Here is a 22,711-nt window from a genome sequence, read left to right as displayed (position 1 = left end):
GGGTTAGTAAATATTAACTCAGGCTTTCAGGAGCCAATCCACAGTCTGTCTCTAAAGCAAGAGAGTCTCTGCCTTTCACTGCCATCTCCTTATTGTTTCCATACTATTTTCATTTCCTTCTTACCAGACAAGATATTCCTAATAATACTTTTTCATGGCATATGGTTTTTTATGTCACTGGAGAAAACGAATCTTTTTCCTCAGTTGATTATTGTTGTGATAAATTGTTTTCTTGTTGGTACTAGGAGAAATAAAATATGCATATTTACAATAAAATGCAGAAAATTATTTGTTTCAATACTTCATAGTTCTGGGCTAGGCATGAAGCTTCAGTGTACATTTTAACGTATCTCTTTACTGACTGCAAAAATGTTCCAAAACAGGTTTGCAAAAAATCACCTCTCAAGCTTTGATTGATCTCACAAAATATCTTATTACATGCTTTTGATTATGGGAATGTCAGTGTATTGGCTTTATCATTTTACATTAGAGTTGTTGTTTTTTTAACCTCAGTATTTTCCCATGTTAGTGTCAGATTTTGTTCTGTTCATGTAACATAAAACTGAATTTATTTAAGTGAGGCTTATTTGGCATATAAGTAGGACATTGTGTATTCTTCATTGACAAAAGTGTTTTGATAAAAAGAGTAAATTTATACCTAAAGAAGGAGTACGTAATACCTACTGATTTTCAAAGGGAATTGTTTCCACTCATTCTGAAGTAAATTTGACCCAAGGAATTTAAGCTGTCAAGATAGCCAACAGTTAAAGTGAACATAGCTTATATACTGTGACATTTTTGTCATTATTTTTCACTTTATTTTCATAGTTATATGAAAAACAAATGTACTAGACACACCAAATAAATAAATATAAAATTCTGCCATTTATTATAGTCCTCTGTCTCATAATGAAAAAAAGAAAATAAAAAAGCTTTTGTTTGTTCAGTTGAACAAAAGATGATTAAATATTTTAAAAGAGCAAATTCAGCAATTTAGTAACACTGATTCAGACTAAAATAGCCTTCTTATATTTATCTCAATAGAAATGTCTATCTTCACATAATCTCAGTATAATGTTATTAGCCTCTTTCTTTATAAGCTGAACAGAAATGTGTGTGCAGATAGGAATGACAGGGTAACTCAGGCACCTACAGATTAGTGTTTGCCAGTTGTGGTCTCCACAATCAATACCAGTATCACAGCAGCTGGCCCCAGAGTTGCATGCTTCCTTCTGATGAATAACGGGTAAGTGTCTTCACTGCAGGCACATTGAGATGCTTTAGTCGGGAGCAGGCAAGATGGGATGGCAACACAATTCAGGGGGAAGCAGAGCAGTAATTTGGATTGCATCGCTGGCTGCTGACTTGGAGCTCTCTCAGTTGGGTTCCCCTGACCTGTGTACAGTACCTGTTTTTTGGTTGGTTGGTTGGTTGGTTGGTTTTGCCACTGCAGACATTGCTAATGACTTTCCATAAAATCCCTACCCTTACATGGTTACATATGGGGCTAACTTTATATTCAAGCATATTTCACTGGGGATAGTTACAATATTTACTGTGCAATCTTACACATTCGTGTTCATGTGGTTGCAGGGTCAGCACATGAATGTCTGTGCAATTTAAGCAAAAAAAAAAAAAAAAAGAAAGAAAAAAAAGTGTTTTGCCAAATTAGCATAATATCGTAGTTTGTATTTCTGCATTTGAGTTCCTCAGGTGAAATTCTGCCATAAAAACAGAGCATCCTGTTTCTGGGAAAAAAAAAGAAAGAAAGAAAACAAACCAAACCAAGTCATAATTTTAATCAGAATTTCTCAAGGCTTTTTTTGTGTGTCATATTTTGAAAAGTGGTCAACCTAGGCCTTGTTTATCCAGAGGGCTGTCAAAGCATTGTAGGCATCTTTCCATTGTCTTTGTCAGAAAATGATATTTTTAAAAAATCTAAAATATATTTTAATAGCAAAAAGAGATTTTCACAAATATCATTCCCTTTTATTCCTTCAGTAAAGCAAAGACCTCTCAAATTACAGCTTCTGCTGTCATTCTCAGAAGTTTCAATATTATGGGATAACCTGGTTTTACAGTATCTTTTGTCAGAGCACCAAAAAAAGCTTTGAAAAACATTAGCCTCAGTTTGAATTCCTCGTCCCTGTCACTTGCAGTTTTAATACCACTGTAAAGTACTACCATTTTCCTTTATCTGTCTCACAGACTCAAACTTGCATTCTGTTTCTTCCTTCAGAAATCCTATAGCATCACACGTTTCTTCTTGTACAGAAGCAATGACTCTGTGCCGTACCCAGGAGTGATAAGGTCAGCTCCAGAAGGATTTTATGGGCTAGTTTTGTAGATTTTATAAATAGACTTGCAGTGTCACAGTAGCTGATGTCTAGCAGAGATATGGGCTGCTTCCAAACTGGGAAGTCCTTTACCATTGCCTGCCCTCTGTCCCAGACACCAGCTATCCATTCCAACAACATTCCAAGTGCCAGCTCTTGAGGACATGAGGGAACTCAGACCAAAGCAAAGGCTGGGATTATAGCTAACAGTTCTCTTGGTTTAAGTTTCATGTACTAAGGAGGAATTTCAGGATTTGTTCCTTGTGTGCATGATCTTTTTTTTCACATATGAATAGATTATATTTCTGTAAAGATTCTTGATTATAAAGTCTTGCAAATTTTTTGCTCACTATAGGAAAAAAATGAAGTAATTTGACTTGGATAGCTATATTGATGAGAAGTACCACTGTGGGCATTTTCTATACTAGATTAGGAGCTTCCTCTGCAGAGGGCAATAGTCCTTCTCTTCCCCAGATTAAAAAAAAAAAAATCTATAATTTGGAATGAAATTGTTTGAAAATGTAAGTTATCCTAGTAATAAACTCCTATCTTAGCTGTCATGGACATAATAGCTCATGAAAATGAGTTTTTAAAGAGTGTTTTCCAAAAATTTGTAAACAAGCTTAAGTTGAAGACATAGGATCCATTCACTTAAACAAAACAGCACTTTTGGGATAATGGCCATCAGATATGGTCTTGTTTTGGTGCAGTGAATAATTGCTCAGCCATGATCTCTGGATTCTGATTTTTAGAGAGGAAATACTATTGTTCTGGAGAACAACTGAGTACATTTAAAGTGCTGCTTTCAAAGATATGCTAAAATCCCTGTGAGATTAGTGTTTAGTTTTGCTAGGAATTTTTGTACTAATTGGCAAATAAATGGTGAATGCCTAGACCCAACACAGCTACAGCGTTACTTTAGTAATGACTTCAGTAGAATGTAGAAGTACAAAAGATTGACTTTTGACTCAATACATAAACCAAAAAATGGAAGAACGATTATTTGAGAATTAATTAACTATGACTGGTTTAAGCAGTTCAACATGGTTTATTTCAATGTACAATAGTACACAAAAAAAAAAAAGTAATGGAAGCTATGGACTTCTTCTAAGCATCCTTGCCAGCCTGGGGGATGCAAGGAATTGATATCATTTCCAAACTGTTTTCTAACAGTTGCTGCTCATTATGTCATGAGAACTTGGGTGCAGTTCTCTTTTAGTCTGAGCCTGTATGTTTTGTAGAAAAGGAAGATGATCTAACCTTACATGTTACCTGAAGGGTGTGCTGCTTTCAGTTTATTCTGCAATCTCTTCACTGATGAGTTAGTAGCAGATCCAGGCAGATGACTTAAATACTGTATTCTGAGCTTCTCCTCAAAAATAATTCAAAGGCAGTCTGTGTTAATTTGCAGATGATTCACTGACCGTTCATTGAGAACTGAAAGTTGCTTTCTATGTTGTGGGAAAGGGTGCCCTAGCTACTGAGCTAGTTTGAAAAAAGGAGGCATCACTTTCACCTGGCTGTTACGCTGTACTGAAGTGTTTCATCTGAATCTGTTCAGTAGATTCAGTACAAATATGCAACTTGTTTTGTGTGCTCACCAAGATGGAGTTTTTTAAGTCGAATGTACTGTCAAAACCAGAAACTAGCCTGCCTTCATCAGCCTGTTCAGCTAATGAAATTATTACAGTGTCAGGAACTGAAAGTTGCAGTTAGTATTTGAAGTCTAATTGCTAGCTTTGAAATAGTTTTATTCTATTATTCATAATTAAGGAGTCCTTTCAGCATCTACAGCTTTCCTAAGTCCAGTATTTAGCAACTATTTTGAAAATATTTTTATAGGTTTCCTTTATCTGTTCTAATGTCTCTTCCTATCTTTGATCTGTGCTTCTCATAAAGTTTCTTGGCATTGTCTCCTGCTGTTGAAGATCCGCCCCTTCAGTGTGTACCATTGACTATTTTATGTTGCCATTTTTAAAGATTCATCACACTTAAATTAACATCTTGATATTTTACTGGAAGGAAGCCCATGTTTCAAAAAGCAAAAAACACAGCTGCATTGTTCAATTTGATTTCTTTTCATAGCTAAATACCATATTCTACACAGCCCTGTAGAGCACATAGTTGATCAGATGCAGATCTAGTTCTCCGGATATGTGATTCTGTATCTCCATTTCTGCCTCTGCATTTTGTTCTTTACATATTTAGGCTTTGAATGACTAACTCTGACACAAGTACAATAGACCTAAGCCAATAATCTTTTTTTATATTGGTAATCCTTAGTCATAAAAGTAGTCCGTTGTGACCAGTCACTCTGAAGACACCATTTATTCAATGCTGGGTGTTACATGACGTGAAATTCAGGACGTAAGATACTCATTTTCAATTAAGGTTTGCAGTGCATATCAGGCCAAGTTACCCCAACCAGCACAGAGTGCAAATTTTGTTTTGCTGCACTGCCAGCAGCCACTGTACCATGACAGTAATAAAAAGGTGAAATTTCAGAGAAAGAGCAGTTGGCTTATCTGCTGTTATGCCTCTGCACACATCTTGGGAAAGGCAGCAAAAACTGTAGCTGGGACTTGGTAAAACACTGGCCAATAGAAGCAGCTATGGAATTTCACTGGAATGATGTATCTTTTGGTACTCTGTTCACAAACTGTCCCACATTGGTACCAATAATTTTTCAGCTCTAGTAGCACCCCTCAGACTTGGTAACAGAAGGAAAGTCGTTGCAGTTTTACACGTTTTCATTTCTATCCAGCTGCCTTTCTGCAGTTAGCAACAGTGGGGAATAGCCTAAAACACAGTAATGATGAAAACAAACTGGGGTGATTGTGGACAATAAATAAATTTCCAGTGTACTGTAGAGCACAAAAATTGCTGATTTAACTTGTGTAGACAAAACTTCTGAAAAGCTAAGAAAGTCATGGTCCCTGATGTATGGATCTGGTGTCATTATTTCTGGGATGGCTCTGAAATTCAGGTTACCTGATTTTTATTTTTATTTTTCCTGAATGCAGGCCATTTAAAGACAGCAATAACAATTCTTAAAAGCTGGAGGAACTGATATATGAAGAAAGTTTATGTGGATTCTTTTGAAAAGACAGGACTTACAAATATTTGAATTCTATATGCATCAAGGAAAAATAAAAATGTAGATTGATACCAGGGGATTACAATCATGAGTAAAAGGATGAAATTTTAAAAAGGATGCATTAGACTGAAATTAGGGAATACTCCCTGATGTTCTGATATTGCAATTTGCAGAAAAATCTCTCGAGGGAAGAGATATGAGTCACTTAAGACTTCCAAAACTAGACAAGATAAACTTTGAAATACAGAAAAGAACCATTTTCAAATCTCCTTAGTGAGGACATTTGAACAAATGAACAGCCCCTTCCTTGCTCCTATTATTATATTTTTTTATATGAAATTGCTTATTTAGGTACTAAAAGGGGAAGTTTTCCCATTCAACAACCCAATATGATCTTTAAATTATCTATTATTATAAATTGTATTAGCAGGGAGCATAGCAGCAAGTATGTTTTAAAGGAAAGTTTAAATGTTTGGCTGAGAATTGTTTTTGTTACCAGAAAATCCCCAGGAAGGGAGAATGTTTTTAAGCCTATGCTTATGAATGGAGAGGAATACATTTTTAGTAATGCTTCATGGTGTGGTGGTCAGTCAAATCTCAAGAACCTGAGCATCATTGTACAGGATCCTAGAACATCATATCACATTGCAAACATTTGTTCATTGTCTTCTTTAAAGGCAAATAGATTTTATATTTACTTTTCTTTTTAGCTCCAGATGATCGATAAGATGAAAAAAAATACCCTAAATGGCTGTAGAAGGTAGCGTTCACACATCTTTTATATTATATTTTGATAAAATTTCTCGGTTGATTGATGGAGGACAAACCACATTTTTGGGGATGCATTAAACATAGCAGAGCCAGCCTGTGAAAGAAGTGATTCTTCCACTATATTTAGCATTGGTGTGGCATCACCTTAAATATTACATGAAGTTCTAGTCTCCACATTATTTAAAGGTTGTTAAGGTCCTTGAAAGTATCCAGAGGAGGGCAACAAAGCTGGTAAAAGGGCTGGAGGGCATGTCTTATGAGGAGAGGCTGAGGAAACCTGGGTTGTCCAGTCTGAAGAAGAGATGGCGGAGAGGCAACCTTGTTGCTCTCTGCAACTTCCTGAGGAGGTGAAGGCTAGAGGAAGGCACCCGTCTCTTCTCCCTGGTCACTGATGACAGGATGCATGGGAACATCACAGAGCTGTGCCAGAGATACAGAGTAGTTACAAGGAAAAATTTCTTTCCCGTGAGGGTGGTCAAGCACTGCAACAGGATTCCTGGTGAGGTGGTTGATGCCCCGTGCCCATCAGTGTTCAAGACATGTTTAGACAGTGTCCTTAATCATGAGCTTTAACTTTTGGTTAATCCTAAAGTGGTCAGATTATCTTTGAAGGTCCCTTCCAACAGAACTATTCTATTCCATTCTATTCTGTTCTGTTCTGTTCTGTTCCGTTCTGTTCCGTATTGTTCCGTTCTGTTCCATTCTATTCTGTTCTGTGCTATGCTATGCTATGCTATGCTATGCTATGCTATGCTATGCTATGCTATAAAGATAATTTCCATTAATATTGTAGGCCGGTAGTAGGAGTTAGTTTTTATACTATGATAGATTTTAATTGAACTTCATGCAGCTTATAACAAAACCACGGTTTTCATTTTGATCTTTAGAGAAGTTAGCTCTGTAATTTCTAAAGACTGTCATTGTTATAGCTCTTAAGACAACTGAGATTTGCTGAGGGTTCCTTCTCCCACAGTCTTTGGCTATATTTGTCAACCCAATAAAGACTGTGCAGTGAAACCTGAGCAGCGCTGATCCTGGGCATCTCCTGCTGACATCAGTAGGAGCTTAGCACCTATCGGCATCAAAGAGTTTTGCTACTGCAGCTGACTCTCAATAATGCAAAACAATTAAAAATAATAGCAAATGGAACAAAAAACAAATGATCCAGTAGACTCTGGGAAAGCTTTTAAGGATATTGCAGTAATTTAGAATAAACTTGATTTTACAATTCAGCACTTCCATTGTGACCAGACTGTATCAACAAAACTTAAGATGCAGAATGAAATTAAGATCCAAAGCCGAAAGATATTGTATAGTGATGAGAATTTGCAAAAACTGGCTTTGATCTGTATAAAAATTAATAGAAATTCAACCTAAAGTAATATAGTGATAGGAATCAGCATAATCTCTGCTGTCAGAAATTATTTTCTTATTTAAATGATGTAAATCAGTGGTGAATGATTAGCCTTTTATTTTCTGTCCACTACCATATCTACTGTACTCTTTGACACAGTGGAGATCCTGATTCATAACTGAAGCTCCAGTAAAAGAAGTAGCACTACTTACACTATTAAGACTTTAGTCCCCTCGTGTTTTTTTCCAAGGATTACAGTATTATCTATAAATCTGTCAAATCTTGGCTTTTTCTGTCATACTACTTCTTATCCATTGCAAGAGGCTTATTAGTGTGCTATGGTGTGTTTACTCTCTTTATGAGTGGTCTGGATTTGCTGGGACTGAAGCTAACTGAATGTCACCCTCCTTTTTTTTAAAGTTGGCAGCAAGGCTTGGCATATTTACTCTTACTTGTGCCTGGAGTCACTGTAACTGTGAGTTTATTCTAGTCCTATACTATGCTTTGATATCTTTTCAGCTGACCTATACAGAACTCCTAAATTTATTTGTCCTTTCAGAAGAGTAAAATATTCCAGAAGCCCTGAAGTTAGGATATTACCACAGAGATATTGTCTAGACATGATAAAGACATAGCTAAACCTGATTGTAACTCAAAGTGCAGTTGCAATACCACATTAAAACCAAAGTATGAAAATGAATCACAGGAAGTCCAAGAACAATGATCAGACCTCTAAACTATGAAGGACTGAATAGGGTTTTGCCACAAGGCATAAGCATTAACCTGCACTTTCATTTGAAAGCCACTGCAGAGTTTAAAAAAAGCACAGACTTCAGGACTGACAATAGCTCGGTAGTCAGAGAGACTTTTGCAATGTATAGTATCCAATGTATAATATCAACCAAGATCTGTCTGAAATGGACTGTGTCTCATCTTTACTGCCAGCTAGCCTTTGAGTCTCTAAAACGTTGAGGCTGCATCACTATGGGGAAAATCACCGAAGTATGAGCTAGCACATGAACTATTGAAGTTCATTGCTTCCCGGTCCTGAACAGTTTTTCCTTTTCAGAAAGAGAATGTATTTTCGCTATCACTATCTTGTGATAGCCAACCTTCCATGCCCTTTTCTTTTTGTTCTTCTTGGCAAGTTAGAAGGCTGGGCAATCACCAGCCATGCGAAGTTTAACAAGAGCAAATGCTAGATCCTGCACCTGGGATGGGACAACCCTGGCTCTACATACAGACTGGGGGACAAGAGGCTGGAGAGCAGACCCACGGAAAGGGATCTGGGGGTTCAGGTTGACGGCAAGTTGAACATGAGTCAACAGTGTGCCCTGGCAGCCAAAAGGACCAACCATAGCCTGGGGTACACCAGGCATGTCATTGCTAGCTGGATGAGGGAAGGGATTGTCCCACTCTGCTCTGTGCTGGTGTGGCCTCATCTCAAGTATTGTGTGCAGTTTTGGGCACCACAGTATAAAGACATGAGACTGCTGGAGTTCAAGAAGCATTTGGACAATGCTCTCAGTCATATGGTCTGATTTTTGGGTGGTCCTGTGTGGAGATAGGAGTTGGACTTGATGATCCTTGTGGGTCTCTTCCCACTTGGGATATCTGATGATTCTATGAACTTTGTAGCATAGACTATTACTTTGTTCACATAGCTTACAAACATAAAAAGTTGAACTAGGAGATAATTCATTGCATTTTTTGAATTGTATTCATAATGTGGAATTGTAATTTTCATAAAGTTTCCATAATAAGAGGCAAAATCCCTCCCAGAGGGGCCAGTGATAGAGTGATGAGATATATCCCAATTTATAGTCCTGAAGAAGTTCCTCTGTGCCTTCAAGAAATTATTCATCATGAATTAAATTACACTATTTGTTTGCATGTGGCTACTACATACCACCAACTGCTTAGCACTGCATGGCTGTGGAGTAAAGCCTGCCCAAGTAGGTAAGTCATAGGTAGCATCACTTTTAGAAAGAGTCATGTTTGCATAGGTATCTGCTCATTTTTTGAAACTGTGAAGAGTATAAGCCATTTCTTTATCATTCTGTATCACTTCAGAATATTGTGGTATTAGGCCACCTGGATCTCTCTTTCATGTCTTTAGCCAAGAGACATACCAAAGTTGTGTGGCTCCTTACTAGATATATCAGTACAGGCACAGACTGAGCTCTGAAGTCCTATGAATGACTAATCATTCATTTTTTGGTCCACTAATTATATCCATTTTTTGTTGTTGTTGTTGTTGAAAACCTATTCCCAAAATCACTACTTGTTTTAATAAGATATGAAGTGAAAATCCTGAAATTTCTCCAGTCTAAGAGAGCACAGTATAGGGACATCTTTCAAGCCAGTGGGATTCTAACAAGACTCAGAGTCTTTCCACGAAGATAAGTAGCATTCATCCCAAAATAATACTGACACAAATTGAAAAGTGCCTCTGATTCCCTCACTGCTCATATGAACAGTGAAATTATTTGTCAGTGGTATCCATCAACTCTGGAGCATGGAGAGGTATGTTGAAATTAATATATGCAATATACAGGGCAATAGAGAGTGCAATTTTTTGTACTGTTTTTAAAATACCGCTTTTTTCAGCATGTTTTCAAATCAGGAGAAAGTTTTTACACCCTATTCAAATTTCATTACCTCAGAGGTGGATACATAATCAAGTGTGATGTTGAACCAGAAGGAACCATATCAGTTAAATTTAAAGTTACGACATATTATACTAATCAGAGAAAAACAGTTATATAAGAGAGGTCCTGAGTGCATGCTAAATTAAATTGAGTCTAAAGGCTTTTACCATAGTTCCACAGCATTTGCACAAATTAGGCCTAAATATATATATATATATATAATGTTTTGTTTGTTTGTTTGTTTGTTTGTTTTTTAATTCACAAAACCAGAAAATTTTCAAAGTCCTGCAGCAAAAATTTTGAGATCATTGTTCGTATAATTAGCTGGACATACACAAAAGAATTTAATGTTCCAAGCTGTCCTATTCTACAAATGACATGAGCCAAGGTCTTCTTCTCCTGCTCAGGTAAATGATAAAGATCTAATGAATTAGAATAAAGACTAATAGCTAACAGATGTACAGATGCTATCCACTCTATTAATTAATGCTGATGTACATTATGTGCAACTAATGCAAATTACCGTATGCGAATGTTTACAAATTGGAATTGTGCTTAGCAACTCAGTGAGCACCCCTGTGAAAGTATTTCCAATATATTAGGGGAAATACTGTGAGGGAACTAGAAGGTACAATCGCTGTGGCATTTATTCATGACCTTCCAGTTCTAATTATCTCTCCTTGGTTGTGAAATTTTTGTTCAGTCCAAGTCAGTTAAGGCTGCATTTTATCATTAAAAAGGTAATGCTGCATTTTCCTGCAGTTAAAGATGATAAACACAGAAAATAATTATTGCTGATGAAATAGTATTCAGTCTCAAAAGATTTATTTAATAAGGTATATCTAAAAAATATGTATAAACTGGCACTTTTAACATTTATAATCTGTTGCCAACATGTCATTAGATGTCAGGTTTTCATGTTGACACATCATTTTTTCATTTACTCCTCAAAAACAATGAGTTGTCCAAATATTACAGGGAACGGTGTCTTTTGATATTCAAATGACTTCAGACCCAAACTAACATTTAAAGGGAACTCAGTCATAAATTGCAAATTGCAGCTGAAATGAGTACTATATAGTACTCATACTATATAGTACAAACTAGATGATAGTTCAGCCAACACCTGTTGTCTCTTTCACATAAATACTATGTATACTGGAGTATAATTCTTTTTTTTTTTTTTTTCCATTTTAAGAACATATGTTTGTACAGATTATGTTTTTACTTTGGCCACTGTTTAACAATCACCCATGTCCAGCTCAGACAAGCTGATTCTTAAGGTGAAGAAATTAGAAATATGAGATGTTAAAAGAGGAACACTGAGCAGAACAAGTGCACTTCACCTAAAGCAAAGACATTAGCTATAGCATGTAGAAGTTAGTGAGAAGTGATAGAATCAATAGCAGCAATCAATATAAATTTGATGCAAACTTGTGTTTACACCACACATGGAATCACTAGAACAAGTGTAATGGTATTGAGACTTTGCATGAGCAATATTTATGCCTTTGATATAAAAAGTTTTTCACATTTAATAACAAAAGCTAGCAAGCTAAGCAGGTTTGTTATTTTTTTCCTGATTAAAAATATATACCTCTTGAAAGACTCTTTGCTTACCTGCTGTTTAAAGAGGTTAACGTCTGTTTTTATGTGCTTGCATGTGTGAAATTTATTTATTTCATTCTCAGCATAAACAAAGATGTATCTGCCCAGTAATACTCATGAAAAACTTGTAAGCAATAACAAAATGCTTTCTTCTATTGTAATAAGATCTTTATTCCATTTTATATATCAGTTACGGAATTAATATTGATCATTCAAACTAACACCCCATTCTATTAAATACAGTATTTTAATAATCTGTGTTAATGTTTCTGTTTTGGTCTTGGAAAAGCTAATTTATTGGAGGCTTTCAGTGTGAATTCAGGGTTTCACAGTAATACTGTAATACTACAAATGGAAAAAAAGCAAACAGAAAGCATACTAGTAATCTGCTACACTGTCATATATACTGCAGTGTTTAAAACCCCAACTGATCTCTGGTAAGCAGTGTGTTAAATTTTTATTTAACATAATCAGGAACTCCTGAAGCCTTTGTCAGGATTGCAGAAGGCAACAACCACTTGAGGTTTAGGCTGCCTGCAATGAAGTCATTAGCCTAACTGAATAGCAGAAGTTCTGGGATGAGATTATTTATTAACCTAATTGACAGCCTGCACTGGTTTACCATAGGAAAGGGAAAGAGATAATCTAACAGGGGAAAATGCTACCCTTAAAGTGGAACTATTAAGAGCAATGAAATTACTTGGTTTGCATATTTTCAGTCTTCTTGAATTTATGGTTGCCTTGCTGGGAGAAATTTAACCACTGTCTACTGAGGAAAAGCTACTTTATTTTTAAAGTTCTGTTGTGTCAGCATGCAATTTCCTTGTAGTACATTGTTGAACATCTCTGTGTTCTCTTTTTAGATATGATAAACTGCCTCTCACAACTGGCCCAACAATTGTCTTGATGTAAATCCTATTTCCTCTTCAAATGTCTGTCAGTGTATTTAACGTAAGAGGTTTCTATATGAGTGTAGTTAGGGTCAGTTCAGGATCCTGAACAGTTTTTAACTCTGCTGCACCAAACCTTCCTGAGCTCTGGTTTCTTGTCCATAAAATGAAACTGGTGACACATTATTTCCTGTCAGGGCAGTCCTGAAAATAAGCAAACCTAAACTGTATGGGTATTCAAAAGAAATAGATTTTTGCATCACCTGGGTAAATCTTCTATTTATCTGTGATATATGTAAGCATTTATAGTAACTAACTACTCTTTAAGTGTTTTGACCACCTAGGATGAAAGCATTATGATTAATAGGTCTCATTTGCAGTTTTTCTGCTGTTGTTTTAATATAAATATTTTCACTGATTCAGATATTGTGTAAATGCTTGCACATTTAACAACCATTGTCATCTGATTTCTTTGACTGTAAAGGTCGTCATCAGCATAAACTAAACCATAAGTACTAAAATTTAAAGCTGAGTAAGTAGAATTGGTTGATAGTTAAAGAGCTTAAGATAGCCTCCTGCCCTCCTGGTAGCTATGTAACTAGCATATGCAAACTTTACTCTGCCCTACACCCCAGCTGAACCCAAACTGATCCCCATTTTTGATGCAATCATTTGATCAAAAAATGAACAGCTAAAATTAAAGCCATTTTTCAAAAGAACACAATATAACTCTGTAAGAAATCAGCATCTGAGCTTTGGTTAACTATTTTAAAGTATTTAGTCAAACTGCTTCTCAACACTCTGAAATGCTGCTGAATTTAAGAAACGTTAAAACTAACTTCTCCATTTGACATTTCTCTGAGTCTCCATTTACTAAGGAGGTTATGTTTACCTATATTAGGAAAGAAATTGCTTTCCTGTGGGTTCTACATTCCCCTCCATAGTTTTTCCCTTTGTCCGAAAGGAGGTGTGAATCTGTAGGAATTTTTACATTTAAACCGGTGACTTTCATGTATTTGAGCATTTATTTATTTATTTATGTATTTTGTGCATTGCAAAATTCTCCCAGGACTTGTATGCAATTATAGAACCATTCACAGACTTTTTTGAGCAATGACTGCAGGTGGGGAAACAGGAGCACCCTTCTTTAATGGAAAAGGTAGTGTTCACTTCTCTGTGGGTTTGAGATCTTCTGTGCTGCTCCCTACTCATTTCCTCCAGTATTCCTACGTTATATTCATGGAATGAGAAGATATGACTACAGATGGACATAGAAGGTAACAATATAAAAATTACAGCAATTTCGTTTCCAGTGAAGAAACTGGTGATCTCCTCTGTGACTGCAGCTCTAGGTTCATAAAAACTCCCCCCTTTCCAGGTTTAATGGAAGTAAGAAAATCCCTTTTCTGTCTCTCAGACAGATACAAAGAAGTCGTCTCATGTGAAGGAAAACTGGGAAGGGTGAAGATGGCTTTGCATACATATCTCCCACTAGGTCATTTTGAGAATTTTTAGCTGCTGCTTCTTGCAGGAACACCCTACTAGACTCAGAATGAATTCTCTTTTAGGCAAAATTCTTTGGCTCAGATTCTCACAGGTAGTTAAAGACAGCTGACACAAATCAGTACTTTCTACATTTAGTTTAGCAGCTGCTATAGTGAAGCTGAGCAGCCAGAACTGCTGCAGGTGTTGATAAGACATTTTCTCCAGCTCATACTAGAGAGAATTTTGAGTACTCCTCCTCTGTCCCCTCTGGGATTACTCTTTCTAAGAACTTTGATGGTATGTTCAATTAGATACTAAGGTAGTTTTAAAGAACACTGGATAAAACATGTTCAAGGCTGACAGGGTAAATAGTACGGAAATTAGAGTAGGTGAGGGGGTGAGAAGAAGAGGGAGTATTATGGAACTAGAACTCTGAAACAATGGAAAACATTAAGCCAGAAAAGTGTTCAGAGGGTTTGATTGTTTATATCAAAGCCCCAGGCTAGGAAGATGATAGTAGCCATGTTTTGAGTTGAATTCAAGAAGGGATAATTTCTGTCAAGGAGACCAGAACTGATCTCCTGGCCAGAAAGGATTGTTCTAAAGACAGAAGATTATAATGAGATTGGTTTGTTGCAATTCTGTTAGTCTGTAAGCAGAAAACCAAACCATGTTAAGAAGTTTTGGAGCAATAACATTGATTTTACTGGTCTTGCTTCCTTCCTTTCTAAATTTTGTTTTATACGGTGTATCCACTCTCATTTTTACTGCCTGTGTGTCTCTTCTACAAGTTTTTCACTCTATTTCCTTTCTTGTTGCTGTTTTTAAAATATAGTAGAAGTACAACATGGTAAATCTGTTTTCTTACATGTTTACAAACAATGAACTCTTTTATTTTCCACATATATGTAATAGTTTATGAGAATGAGGACCTACCATTACGATTGCTGCTTTTCCTGCTCCATTAGCCTCTGAAAAGACCAATTTCTAATGAAATCTAAATCCATTTCAAAACCAATGTAACTACTAGTATTAATTAGTTTCTGTAATGCTCTTAAATAAGATATGATATGTGATCTCTTGTTAAGTGTATGCATGATTTCTGTGGAAGAAGACAGTAAAATGATTACAGTAAATTAACTGGGGAGATGGTGAGGGTGGTGCGTTGTTTGGTGTTTTGATTAAGCATTCCTAATCAGTTCAATTCATTTTCATCTGGAGGCGAACATGTACTTTCAAAAAATAATATGCCTGTTGTATTTTTATCAGCTCAAAACATTTATGTTTTATATTGCTCTACTCTTCTGTCAAATGCACTTTGTTTTTTATTTTGGTTCATTGTTCATACATTTAACTTATGAAGGTGAACCCTACACTATATTCTCCTCTTGACTGTACTGCAGAGAAATGTGAACTTCAAAGCTAATACTAACTTGTGTGCTGAAATTGCTATTTATTCAGTGAATATACTGTACAGACTTATTCTTTCAGATGTTTTGAGTAAACGGTAGCTCAGACAATTTTCTGTTCTTTCATGTACAGAATTCCAATGTGAAGAGACCCTGATGTAGAGTTCTAATGTGGAAATCTCAAATAAGAACTTTTACACTAATATTTTTATTTTCATTATCTGTGTGACAATGCAACTTACATCTTTTATTAATAACTCTCCTTTGCTGTCTTGGAAATATGATATGAATTTGAGTGGTGTCAGCATCAAAGATTGGATGTAAAACTACACATATTAATAAACTCCAAGCACAGTATTTTATTCATTACATTATTTATTTTTGTGAAAGGCAGATTAAAATGGAAAGTGAAGTACTGTTAGAATAACTTATTTTTGGTCTTATAACCACACTCTTCTTTATGGCAAATTCAGTCCTAATGAATTCACATAGAGGACTTAGAGTCTGGGCTTCTTGCTTAGATAAATAAATTTCACTTCGACCAAAAAAACATATTTTTTTCTCTTGAAGGAGAAGTAAAATCAATTGGTTAATATGAGACAAGTTAGACTTACAAATGCCAATCATATGACACTTTCTTTCCTTCCCCATATGTAATTTCTACCACAGGGAATAAATGCCTGACCCCACCCCCATCACACTAAAATATTGCCCAAGACCATTATGTTTGAAATATTAACGGCATCCTTCCAACTGGCCATAAGGTTGCAGACACATTTTTTAATCATTACTTTGTCCATCACAGGAAGCTAAAGTCACGCAATTTAATGTGTGCTCATGATAAATTTCATCTTCTTATATAATAAAATGGAAGCTAATGAAACCCAGCACAATTGCGGTGAATTAAGACAGCAATAGAACAAGGCAGGAGAATACCCACTTATTGACATTACCAAACATATCTTAAATGCATTGACTTTTAAACCAGTTTATAGTCAATCATTTAAAATGGGCTGGGGAGCATACTGTTGGCTTTGTAAGGAAGTTTATAATAGTTTGTTAGTTATTAATTGATAGTCTAATTGCTTAATGTCTCTATATTTAATAAATACTTCTGTACTCTGTACGTGTAAATATGACATTTTATTTATTCTGTCCACACATTTGAAGGAGGAAAAAAAAAGTTCATGTCTTAGCAATTTGTATTAAGATATTTCCAATAGAGAATCAATTGGTTTTAGAATTCATAAAGGATTTTTTTGAATGCAGTTAGACAGAGTACAATACATATCTGTTCTTTGACTATAGATGAAATTTATGTGTTAATCCTGTCTTAACCAAACTGCAGGTTTCCTGAATAGAAACTCGGGGGTGGGGGGGACTCAAGGAAAACAAGAGGCTATGACGAAAGTACTCAGAATAGAGTGTGTTTGACAAGAATGATTAAAAGGCAAACCTGTTTATTCTTCTATAAATTCTTGTTTTACTGTAACTTCTTATGCACAGCAATTAAATGTACATATTCTTTGCTTCTGTTGTATACCCCGTTCTTTCAATTCACAACAACAGACAATTGCTCTTGTAGTGTCTTGAAACAGGGAAGTCTGTAAAGCATGTGCATTCAGGAATATCATGCGTTGCTCACTTGCATTAATTTAATTACCAGAACACCCATTAATTTTAATTAAGGCAGATTTTGGGGGAGGTACAAGAGAGACTATAGCCACTTCTATACATATGAACCAATAAATGCCCTCAGGGCAAAGTGGCACAGCAGCAACTTTGAATGTTTTATTCACACCACAGATACACTTATTTTTTGTACTAATATTTTTTTAAGATCCATTAATAGTATGTGCTAGCTTTTGATATGAACAAAAGGAGTATTGTCCTGCATCAGGGACTATTCTTATTAATTCTCATAGCCTGAGGTCAACCTTGGTGCCAGTACCTAGATGACTGGGAGGGAGAGAAAGAAAGAACAGGTTGAAGCTGGAGCTACCAGTGATTCAATCCATGCTGTAAAACAGCATTTCACTTTTAAAAAACACTCATTATGTTGGTGACTGTAGGTGCTGTCTGTCACAGAATTTGTGATGTTCTAGCTGAATCACTACTGTCTTTCAGCACATAAATATTATTTGCTGAACTATAAAAATATTTCAGATCAATAGCTTCTCCCAGGAAGTTTTTTTCTTATCTTACCAAACTTACACATGGAGTGATCAAAGGAAATCTAGAGTGTCTGAGAGAATCAATGGAGCAATGACAAGTCTCCAACATTGATAATTTGACATGGTAACTTCTTAGCCAAAGTCACAGAGTCTATTCCAGCAGCTGGAATAGATCATCTGACTCTAGATCTTCTGATTTAGCTGCTACTGAAAAAGGCAGTCTCTATCTCCCGTTCCCTCCTGGCTATGGAGTCCTGCTACTTCATTAAGCTTGCCCCTAAGAGAGCCGATTCAATTTAGTATTTTGGTAGAAAATGAATCTAGCAACAAAAAAGAATGGTTAGTGTTTCTGCTAGGTTCGTGAGCTGACTCAGCCTACAGACATCTGAGATGAGTAGAGAGGTGGCAGGAGGAAATGTGTCTGGGACCTGTGGAAGTAAAGCAGCACATGTTCAGCCAAATCTAGGGCCTCAAAATATAGAACATTTAAGTACAAGAAAATCTGACATTTTTAGCACTGTGCATATACAGAAGAAAAAAAAATTGCCTAATGTGAAATTAAAATGCACCCAGAATAGGAGATGATTTCAAAAGGGGAAGGGGGAGGAAGAGGAATCAAAGAGTGTCAAAATGTTACCAGTTATTCTAAGGAGGGTCATTTCTATAGAATTCATCTCTACCATCTGTGAGAAAAAAAGTTTCTCTAGAAGTCAGTTCCAAACGAGAACCTAGTTTTAGGTAGTTTGATTCACCTCAGGAGGAAGCTAATCTCTCCATGTGCTCTAAAGCAGGCTGAGAAAGCTAAGGGCTACTGTTAGTCTTTGTGGTTGCCTGGTAGGCACTAGCTTCAGCAATGTGCAAGTCAAATTCTGATAAGTGAAAATGCTAAAAATTATTATAATTCGGTGCAAAATTTAGCTTCGGTAGATTCAAGAACAGATTCCAGATTTCAGAAAATGATTCAGAAACCTGAGAAAACTGCAGAAAAAGACTGTATGTGGTAGAAGAAAATTGAGTGTGTTGGCATGGATTACTTACGAGCTAGTGGAAGACAGAAGAGACAATTTCAGGCAGTAGATATTGAAATGTTTGAAGTTACATCTGTTTATTCTAGGGATGGGTTTGACCTGAAATCTCCATTTTTTTTTCCATTTTATATTCTAATTTTCTAAAATTGTACTATTCTTCTCACGTGAGGATTTGTGTCTTTTTTTTACTTTAATTGTATTGACTTACAATGGCTTTGCTTACATTATTATATAGTAGGGCTTTCTGCAATGATATTATGTCTCCTGGTAATCCTGTGATTATGTTTGTCTAACAATTCAGCAGGCTCCAACTTAGCCAGAAATTAAGCAGCATGCGTACAAACTGTTATCCAAAGTAAAATAAATAAATAAATTAAAATAAAACCAGAATTCAAACTTAATCTCTCTCTGCACGTTTTTAAAACCTTCCACTTCACTTCTGTGAGATCTCATGACGGAATTCAGATCTGGGTGAGTTTTAAATATTCTTCCCCCAAAACTGAGTGTCCAGATATATCTAGCTCAAAATGAGTATCATGCTCTGTTATCTGTGACCTGTAGACATCTCAAGAGTTCCTAAGATCAGTATTAACAACTATGTCTGATTATAGTTTTGTTTTTGTTTTATTTAGAAATCTCTACCCTGCAAATGTATTATTTAACTATGATGGGACAAAACCTTCAACACATGCTTACCATTAAGTAAATGAACACTTAATACTAAAGCTGAAACTCTAAAATAAAACATAAATTTGTGTGTGTGTGTGTGAATGTTGCAGGGAAAACTTATATGCTAGTATTTTACAAAGAGATATTTCTAAGGGAGCTTAACAGACAGGAGAAGGAAATCCATTGGCATTTCTGACAGTACAGAAATGAAAATAAAACAGAAAGCAAAATGCTAAAGGTATCTTTGAAGGTAAGGTTAAAGCCTTTTTCCTCTTCCATTATGATTTCTAAAGAAAAGAAAAAAATGGCAGTAATATGTTCTGCCATGGTTCAAGAACTTGTAGATTATAGTATGTCACCTCAGATTTAGCTTTCCCTATTTTTCTTGTAACAGCCTACTCACAAGGAAGAGATATCTTTTTTTTTTTTTCTCTCAAAAATAGGAAAACTTTCAGGTAGGATTTATCTGCTTTGCATCATTTATAGCACATCTATTCTGGTCCATGCCACATACTATATTAAAATTTTAATAACGATATTTTAATATCTGCATTCATTTATAATCACTGTATGACCATGATCTAAAGTAACTCCTTCAGTCTCCAAGCACTTATGTACATAAGCTTACCTTTGTGAATAGTTCATTGCTTTTCAGCAAGACTCATTGTATACAGTTTTATATATATACATATATATATGTATATACAGATGTTTGAAAACCAGAGCTTAGAAATGCACTCAGCACTAAACTTAAACACACACACGCAAAACCCACCATTTTTCTGACTTAAGAATATCTTCTGAGGGAAGGAGTTGCATAGTCACTGAAACTTTTCTAACTTTTTCTAGTTTTCCATTTTTGATTGAAATAAAAAAATAAGATTCAATAACAGAAACTTCCAAGTTTGTTTACACTAAAAATTTTCTGAACAGTCAATTTTTATTAAATTTCTATTTGTTATTTATTTAATATATGAAAAATAGCCTCTAGAAAAGGTATCATTTATTCAAAAAATCCTTCTACTACTTCTGTTTTACCACAACATTGTTCAGCCATAAGTAGCATTTTGGTCATAATACTCTTTTATAATTACTGAATAAGTGATTCTTCCTTAAAGTGGGCCAAATCTTCTTATGTCAACTGACATGTTTCCATTGTTGCTAAATTGGCATCATTCCACTGTATCAAGTAAAGATCCAAAAATGCTATATATTTATAGCAAAAATGTCATTTTCATACTCTGTATGGTATGGAATTTAAAATATATATTTTTTTTTTAACTTTTTATTAGTCTAAGATGTTTAAGGAAGCCATAAAATAGGAAGATTATGTGATTGTAGAGACTTCCTGAACTTTAATTACAAATCAAGTAACCCCCAGCAATAATTCTTATAGAGGACTCCAGACATTAACTTTTACACCAGAATTTTAAGTACTATGTTTATTTTGTATGTTCAGCTTTCCTTACATTTCCTTTCTTTACAGAACATATTCTATAAATATGAAACAACCTGTTTCCTTGACTCAGTATCAGGAAAGTAATGAATCATTTCATAGAGTAATGTGCTGAAGATGCTATGAATATTTAAAATGTAGACACAATCTAACTCTAAATAGAATATCTGTGCCTGGGATTCCAAAATCAGCTAGAGATTTCTGAGCTTTTGCAGAAGTCCATATGAAAATATCTAAGTTGTGAACACAAAAGTGAGGACTCAAAAGGACTGTGAGATAAATTCCTCTTTTCTATTCCGTAGTTTTCATGTAAGTTTTGTGTGAAGTTTATTGTGAATTTTAAATCATATTTTCACTTGTCAGAAGAACAGTGAAGTATCAAGGTCTATGAAAATTGATTCACACATCACTGTGTGTGCAAACTTCATTATTGAAAAATTGATACTTTTCAACTTTATGTTCTTTTGGTTTAAATGAAATTCTGTGATTTATTAGCCTTAGGTTAAAGTACTGATTTGTACAAAATTAACATATGTAATTACCTAAATAATTATTCATAGATTATGTTACATCTAACTCAGTAGAATCACTTGTTTTGTAAAGTATGTGAAGTCAGACTTGGGTCTCTCCTTACTAGTAAAAACATAAATTTGTTTAAAAGAATATCTTCCAAGAAGCAAAACTTTCTAGTGCCAGACAGAAGCACCAAAGTGTCTGTTTTCTAACTTACTGTTGGTTTTATGATCATCTTTAATACTTCTTTTCAATTCAAGAAACAATTTTAAGTTTAAATTTTAAGTTTAATTTTAAATTTTAAGTTTAAAATTAACTCTGCTAATGCAAAAATTTCTTTCTAATTTCCCTACGTATCTCCAAGCATGAGCAATAGACAGAATCTGAATTTCTTCAAAGAATGGGAAGGACTGCTTAGATTTGTATTTCCCTTTTTTAAATCAGAGATGAATCCAAGATTTGGAGCTACAATGGTTTCTAAGGTTTTTTAATTATGTTAATGTGGATCTTCCAGGTAATACAAAAATGTTTCAGACGCCTCAGAGCAAAAGGAGAAAATAAGAGGATAAGTGACCTTTAATGCTTATGTTTCTGTTAGTCAGGAGACCGGTGGCATAGTTGATCCAAAAGATTCTTGCGTAATCAATTATCCTAACCAGATATCTCCCAGAGGTTTTATTCCTCAGCAAGGATCATGTAACTTTACTGCTGAGCTATCCTTCAAGTCATGTTTGCTGTGACCTAGTCAGATTGCAAATCAGATTACAATCCAGGCCAGGAAGGAATGCAGTGCTGTGGCATGAGAAGAATGTGGCACGTTACCCACGTGTGATAACTGAGCGCAGCGTTGCTGCCCGCGGGAGAAATTACCATACAGAATGAACCTCATCTTATTCATATAATTTCATTCCATTTCATGCCATTCACCATTTCAGACCCCACTATGAATGTGTATTTGTATATGACAGAAAATAAGCATACAAAAACTACCACGCATGATCCTGAATGAAGAAGAATATTAAAACCATGTATATTTTATTTTCAATGTGGCACCATATTTCTGAGGTTTTGGTAGCAAATTTTCCAGCAGTGACAGAAAAGTAGGAAGGAATTCAAATGAAGTTCCAGAGAGATTAGCAGATTGAGAATGGATCAGAAAAGCCAACAGAGGAGCCTTTCTTATGACACGCTAATATTCTGGACTGACTAAATTCTTTGCATTTTGCACTGTTATTTCTGTCCTGAATAGAAAGACACCAGGAATTGAATG

The 22,711-nt window shown here is 35.4% G+C and overlaps 1 protein-coding gene and 1 long non-coding RNA gene across 2 annotated transcripts in view; both read left to right on the top strand.

Annotated features, from left to right (window-relative positions):
* PACRG (parkin coregulated) overlaps nt 1-22,711 on the top strand; it is a 220,389-nt gene that overhangs the window by 175,021 nt on the left and 22,657 nt on the right. The gene's annotated exons all lie outside the window — the stretch shown is intronic.
* LOC308191892 lies at nt 13,632-14,290 on the top strand. Its single transcript, XR_013948359.1, has 2 exons — nt 13,632-13,984; nt 14,086-14,290. It is a non-coding gene; the product is annotated as an uncharacterized lncRNA (long non-coding RNA).

This window comes from Anser brachyrhynchus, assembly GCF_964034855.1.
Source record: "Anser brachyrhynchus genome assembly, chromosome: 3".
Taxonomy (NCBI): Eukaryota; Metazoa; Chordata; class Aves; order Anseriformes; family Anatidae; genus Anser; species Anser brachyrhynchus.
This window is presented reverse-complemented; position numbering and strand designations above follow the sequence as displayed.